This window comes from Bidens hawaiensis, unplaced genomic scaffold (assembly GCF_021521415.1).
Source record: "Bidens hawaiensis isolate Kalapana, Puna unplaced genomic scaffold, B.hawaiensis_p1.1 tig00118951_1, whole genome shotgun sequence".
Lineage (NCBI taxonomy): Eukaryota > Viridiplantae > Streptophyta > Magnoliopsida > Asterales > Asteraceae > Bidens > Bidens hawaiensis.
This window is the reverse complement of record NW_027504815.1, coordinates 10,137-17,400: the sequence shown is the minus strand read 5'-3', so window position 1 is coordinate 17,400 and position 7,264 is coordinate 10,137. Positions and strand designations below refer to the sequence as shown.

At 34.2% G+C, this 7,264-nt stretch overlaps 1 pseudogene; it reads right to left on the bottom strand.

Moving 5' to 3' along the window:
• Positions 1 to 3,261: 3,261 nt before the first annotated feature.
• On the bottom strand, positions 3,262 to 4,647 carry LOC143608272 (squamosa promoter-binding protein 1 pseudogene; annotated as a pseudogene).
• Positions 4,648 to 7,264: the final 2,617 nt, after the last annotated feature.

Genomic DNA, 7,264 nt, shown 5'->3' with positions numbered 1-7,264 from the left:
AAAAATAACTAAAAGACACTTGCAAACATTTCAAGTTAGTTCTTTTCTTTCTTTTTTTTTTTTTTTTTTTGTGGAGAATGATGCATATTATAAAATGTCTTTTAAAAAATTATATGCACTTATCATGTTTGAAGTTTTTAATGGATCTATCATCTATGACAAGGTTCCGGTGAATACGTCACTCTTTCATGATGGTTGCCTTATATTAAATTCCTATCCAATTTATAAAGCTTTATAATATTCCATCACGTTTCTCTTTTTAGATTGAATAGTTGGGAACATGATGTACTAGTTAAATTTTCTTCAATGTTTCCTTCAACATTTGGTACCCTTTGAACTAGTAGCAAGTCTTGTTCGGTTATCAGTTCAGTTTTCAAAACATTATTGCTAAAACCATTGCAAAATTAAGTTATGTATTGATTGGTTTCAACAAGATATGATAGAAACATAACCATTTCATCAAAAATATATAAAATTTTGAACAAAACGCGGGACGAAAACGTTAGCATTTCAGAACTAATTCCTTTTTTTCTTTCGAGGTTCGAAACATGGCAATATTATTTTTCTTTGATAAGTTTAATCCAAAATCACATTTCTTTCCTTAAGTGACTACTACCAAGTACTAAAATTTTTCCGCATTGCACATGGATGCATGTTTTTCTTGTTCGTACTAAAGTGTTGCATGTGCTCACAATAAGAGAAATCATTAAATTATAAGGACACTTAAATATTAAAGTAATTAAGTCGATGACAGCTGAAGTATGTCTTGAAACAGACCCTCCCCTACGCCTCTCATATGCCTTTTGCGTTACCTAGTAGCAGAACCAAAACCTCTTAGTTGAAAGGTCAGTATAAACTTTTTAGATAACGAATTCCAACAAATTTTAACGACAATCAAGTTTGGTTGCACCATTGAACATATATATCCCCACATACCTGTAAAAAAAAGCATGTAATGTGTTTAGTTTCTTTCATATCAATTGCGGGGCGTGCTAAAATTTATACATATATTACAACTAAACAAAATCCGGCCGTTATATATGTATATGTGTGTGTATTTTTGTGAGTCTTGCTCTTTTTGTTCAAAATGTTGTGTTATGTTTCCTAGGAAGGGTACTAAGGTGGTGGTGCCAGCTAAGGTGGTTAGATTGGTAGGGCATGTAATAATGGACAAGTGTAATGTCCCCATAAGTGTAGGCCAGTTTGAAGTTACAACCATTGTGTGATATACACAGTATAAGGTAAAGGAATGGAGTATGTATGGGAGACATTGCCCCATTACACAAAATGGACTTTGAGGGGGATGTTTAGGGCAATCCCACATGCCTATGTGTAGAATTATTGTTACTTTTTATCCATTTTATTTTATGAAATTTTGATTTTATGTTTTATACTAAATCCCAAAGGTGGGATGTTTTTGCTTAGACTAAAATCAAATACAATTGTTACATAAATGCCCTTATTGTATGTTCTCTTACGCGCTAATACTATCTTGAAAATATATGTTAATAGAATTTTTTACACTTAATTTAAAGACTTTTTAAAATGTAGTTAACTAAACTTAAACATGTCACATGAATTCTTATTATAAACATTTATGTTTCTTAGGTTCCTTTGAACAATTTCTTTCACCGAAACATTTCAACGAAAACAGACTTACATTAAAGATTATCAACACTTTTTTAAATTCAAAAGTGAAGATAAAGATGGACTTAAAGTTGTTTGAAATGGTTTAAATATCGTTATCTTTTAGTTGTATTTGATGTTGGATAGGAGTTGTGGAGAACACGGTGAGAGTAGGTTAAATAGTATGTGTTTTTGATTTCTTTAAGTATATTTGAAGTACGAAGTTTGTTATCAAGAAATAATGTGTGTCATTTTCTTGTCTAAATGTTTTTCTAACTTAGAAAAAGTATGAGATTATTTTATGAGCACTTATCGCTTGTAAATTTGTACCCGTGAACCCAAACACGATCTCCACTATCACTTTAATATAAACAAAATAAGGTGTCATAATTGAATGTTTTAAATACATAAAAATCACAAAAATAGGCATCATTTCGTTTCAAAGAGTATAAAACGGGAAGTTTGATTTTGTGTTTTTTCGGCAAACTATCTTCACATCCAGGGGATTTTCTTATTTAACTTTGTTTATAGTGGAATCAGGTCCACCAAAAAGGAGAAATTGTGGGCTTTAAATTGGATTTCTTAAAAAATGAGAGTACACCGGGCCCAAAAAGAAGAAACTGGGGGTTTATTAAGTGTATTGGGTAAGGATATTTGGGTTTATCGTTTTAGTTTATTGATCAAGCAACTTAGAGCTTATAAGTTACTTAAAGTGGGCTTGCTCATTATTTCAACTTTTTTGTTTTATTTAGAATTTTTATTGGCTTTTATTATTTAAATAGGTTTTTTCACGGGAAAAAAAAAAGAGTTTAAGGTATCAATTATCATCCTAAGAATTGTGAGCGGCATATCTAGTCTTAAAGTCCTGATTCACCCATGTTTAGAGTTGAACTTATTTGATTCACGATTGTTGCCCATGAGAAGCCACGCCATCACTATTGCTCTCCCCTCGCTCTGTCTTTGCTTCTTTCCTCCCTCTCTAGGGGTTTATAGAAGGACTGAGGGTGGGAGTTAACAGGAAGTTAATCCTCTATCCAATCTCCTTCCTCTCAAACACCGTTTCTTTTCCCATCCACTTCCCCTCACTCTCGTTACTTTTGACTTCACCCCTTCTAGATGTCACAATTATGAGATGAAATGAATGAAGTCATGACTATAAAACATAAAAAGTAGAGATGACTAATTTAAAAATTACTTATATAATTAGTAGTCGTTTGCCGGCTTAGAAATGAGAATGACGAAACAAAGATTATAATTATGTTTCTTTGGTTTCGAACCAAAAATATGTTGTGTTATAGAAGTAAAATAAATATCTTTAATGATGCCCTTAGACAATGAATAAGTTGCTTAAGAAAATACATTGTTGGGTAAATAAAAATAAACTATTTAGATTTCTTCTCTCATAACCCTTTCAATATATGTAGAGGAGGTTGTGTAAATAATGTCATTTAGAAAAGGATTTAACAATAGTAGTTCCAAAATTTAGTCTAAAAAACAGGTGATCGTCTGTGATCATATGATAAAATCACATCCTTCGACAATATAAGCTAAAGGAGACACACACTACTTTTAGGCGTTAATACTATTAATTCATATAAGCACGCATCAACTATTATCATTACAACCAAACATACCTTAAGCACCATAGACAACAAACTACACATAAATTTGCGAAATTAGGTCAAATCACGTGAAATTTGACCATTTCCATAGGAGGAAATGACAGAAGACGGAGAGAGAGCATACTCGCGCATTTTTTTTAATTTGCATACCACATTCTCTTCCACCACCATCTTGAAAAACCTTCACCTATCATCAATTTCTCCATACACAAGCTCCCTCCTGGTACCTTTAAACTCGATCGAGCTTTTCCTACGTCTCTCATTGTGCCCCGCAAGACGTCTCCTACAACTTCTCTTGGCATCATCGAATTCAGAAACCTCATGAAACCTATACCAATTTCATCAAACAATGGGTATTTCATTTCATTTAGGTAATTCAAATAATAAGCTGGGCGTGCATCATTTTGTTGTATGGTATTGTACAAATCAATGTTGCATAAGAAAGGGTTTCATAATTCATGTAGTTGTGTTGTACATCATCTTAAAGTATGTTTTGTCTATTTCTAGTACTTGTAGTACGTGTACAAGTGAGTACTGTTCAAATAATTAATGGTGCTCATGTGAAAGAAAACATAAATACTTCATGGATACTTGATGGAGCTTGTTTTAGCAATAGTGGTCCAACTACACAAGTCTAGCTTTCATGCTTCATAATCCCTGACAAAATATACAATCTAACCACCTAGAGTTGTTAAGAGTGGTTATATGTTAAATTTAGTAGAACCAAAATCAGAGGATCCAAGTTCAAAACTTGATTAGCACAAAAAAAAATAGACAACTCTTATGATGTCACGTCAATCTCCATTTGACGAGCTTTTTATCGATTTGAATATGTAATGTTGCTGTGAATTCAGATCTCCTAGATTAGTCGGATTATGCGAATCTTTCACACCTAGATAACATAGCTAAAGGATTTGTGTAGATTATAATAACCAAATATGCAAATTTAACATGAAAAGTAATTGTACTATTGTAGTGTTATCAACTTAACTTATAATGAAACTATAAGGTGTTTGTGTTTTAAGATTAACATGTTAAGTTTATAACTAATCATTAGAATCCTTAAGAGTATAATTAACGACTGTGGATGCTAAATTAATTACCGGCTACATTGTTGACAAAACCTTTGATGAACTCCTTGAACGATCACAGCTTGAGCCTTTGCATGGAGCTCACACACTTTATGTCTACGATGATACTGCTTGGCTTCACTTAGATCAACCGTACAGTTGTCGGCTTGGCAACACTGCGTGACACTTCACGATCCACCACCCCCTTTCTTCTTCTGCTTCTTCACATCACCACCACAATCGGACGATATTATAGCACCATGGTTATGATCACTGGTCACATCTTTTTTCATCTTCATCTTTTGTTTAGAGGAAGTTTCACTTTCCATTTTTTATTTTTGAGAGTCTTCAAACCAAGTACTCAATTTATAGTGAAAGAAAGTACAAATGGTTTTATCACAATGTTATCTTGCTAAATGCTAATGTCATATATGTACCATATATCATGTTTATGTTTTTTTTATAACTAGTATGATTTCATGACATTTTGAAATGAATTATTTGATATATGTAATTTATAATGTTTTTTGTTAGTTATCTTTTTATTAATTGCATGCTAATTAAGGCTAATTAAGAATGAGGAAGTGGTGGAATGAGGAAAAGATGTACCTTGGGTGTTTGTTTGTATGTGTAAACTGAAAAGACTATTAATGCGAAATGAAGTCCGTATGCATTTCTCATGTGTGGGGGACAGGGTCCGGTGTCATGGTTTGGCACCAACCTTTTGTGTTAAAAAATTATTACTTTCTTTCAATCAAGAGTAAAAACAATAATAATTTTGTGTGTAGATTGATAAGATTTGTGAATAATTAGAAAGATGGTTTCATGATAATCAAACATGAATTAAAATTAAGTTAGGAGCGAAGATGATTAAATCATGCAGCAGATGTCCTTAGGTTAATATATCAGCAATCTGAAGAACAGTGGGTGCGCAATTAAAACAAAGTCTGTGAGCAACCACAATATCTTGTATTAAGTGCAAATCAATTTCGAGATGTTTGATGTGCTGGTGAAAGAGTTGTTAGGTATGTAGCACCAAGATTGTCACACCACAATGTGGGTGGGCTACATAGTGGAATCAAAGCTTGTGTAGTTTAGACATATAATCTAACGGAGTTTTGTTGTAGTTTGAGTAAGGTCCCACTACTTTGCCACAATACATATAATGATTATATGTGTTGTTTCTTGGAGCTCTAGTTGATAAAATTAAATCCGAAAAAAAAATTGTATCCAATGGTAGACCGGTGATCACATGTGCATCCAACCCAGTCATCGTCATCATAACAAGATACTAAGGTATGTAGACCTGCGAATTGTGAGGCCATGGGTGATAAGTCCTATTAAGAGCGGAGAGTAGCGCATGGCCTCCCACCAAATCAGGCGTTTCATGCTTGGGGAATTTATTGGACTTATTGTTTGGAGAACCAGGTTAAGCATGAAGCAAACATTAAACAATTCGGTATGTTTTAGTTTATTATTGATCGAAAAATACCCAAAGAGTATAAATACGCATACAAACCATAAATAAGGAAAAATACATCCCAAATAATATATTTTCTATACTCCCCCGCATGTTGGAGCATGGAGATCACAAATGCCTAACTTGTCGAGTAGAAACCGCAATTGTCTAGAACCAAGAGCTTTCGTGAACAAGTCTGCAATTTGTTCCTTGGTATCAATGTGTAAGGGCTCAATCTCCTTCGACTCCACACGTTCTCTGACAAAGTAGCAATCCATTTCGACATGCTTCATGCGTTCATGAAAAACGGGATTATTGGCTATGTGTTTAACAGCTAAGTTATCACAAAATAATTGTGTCGGGCCGGTCTGGGAAGCATCCAAATGTTTCAAGAGCCATCGAACCCATAAAACTTCACTTACTGTCGATGCCATAGCCCGATATTCAGCTTCAGCGGAAGACCTGGATACAACAGACTGCCTTTTTGATTTCCAAGAAATAGGAGCCCCACCAAAAAGCAAAACATAACCGGTTCGTGATTGTCTTGTATCTTGACACCCAAGCCAATCCGAATCTGTATAGCCAATGAGATTCACCCCACCATTTTTTTGGAAGTAAAATACCTTGACCAGGAGTGGACTTTAAGTATCTGAGAACTCTTATAGCTGCTTCTATATGATTATGTCGAGGATCAGAAATGAATTGACTTAGAACGTTGACTGAATAAGTTATGTCGGGTCTAGTGGCTTGTAAATAGAGGAGTCGACCCACTAATTGCCTATACTTTCCAGCATCCACACACACTTCTTCATCATCCCTACCAAGTTTGGTTTTCTGTTCCATAGGGAAAGCACTTGGTTTACAACCAACATGCCACTATCTTCTAAGATGTCCATCACATATTTTCTTTGGCTTAGAACAAGGCCATCTTTTGTTTGTGCTACTTCAATTCCCAAAAAATGTTTTAGAACATCAAGATCTTTGATACTGAATTTTCTATCAAGAAAACTCTTTGTTTCTTCAATTTTCTTTGAGTTGTTACCCACAATGATAACATCATCTACATAAATAAGAGCTACCACAAAGATACTTGCTGTTTTAAATATAAAAAGTGAGTGATCTGGTTTGGATTGTTCAAAGCCAAACTCGTGCAATGCAGATGTAAACTTTTGATACCAATTCCTGGATGCCTGTTTCAGACCATAGAGGGATTTCTTCAGTTTACAAACCTTTCTTTCCTTCCCTTTGTCAAAACCTTGTGGGATCTTCATATAAATTTCTTCGTCCAATTCGCCATGCAAAAATGCATTATTGACATCCAACTGATGAATTATCCAATTTTTCTTTACTGCAACTGCCAAGAGTGTACGAACGGTAACAAGTTTTGCCACCGTGGCAAAAGTGTCATGGAAGTCAATACCTTCCATTTGAGTGAAACCCTTTGCCACCAACCTTGCTTTGTATCTTTCTATCTCTCTATTTGGCTT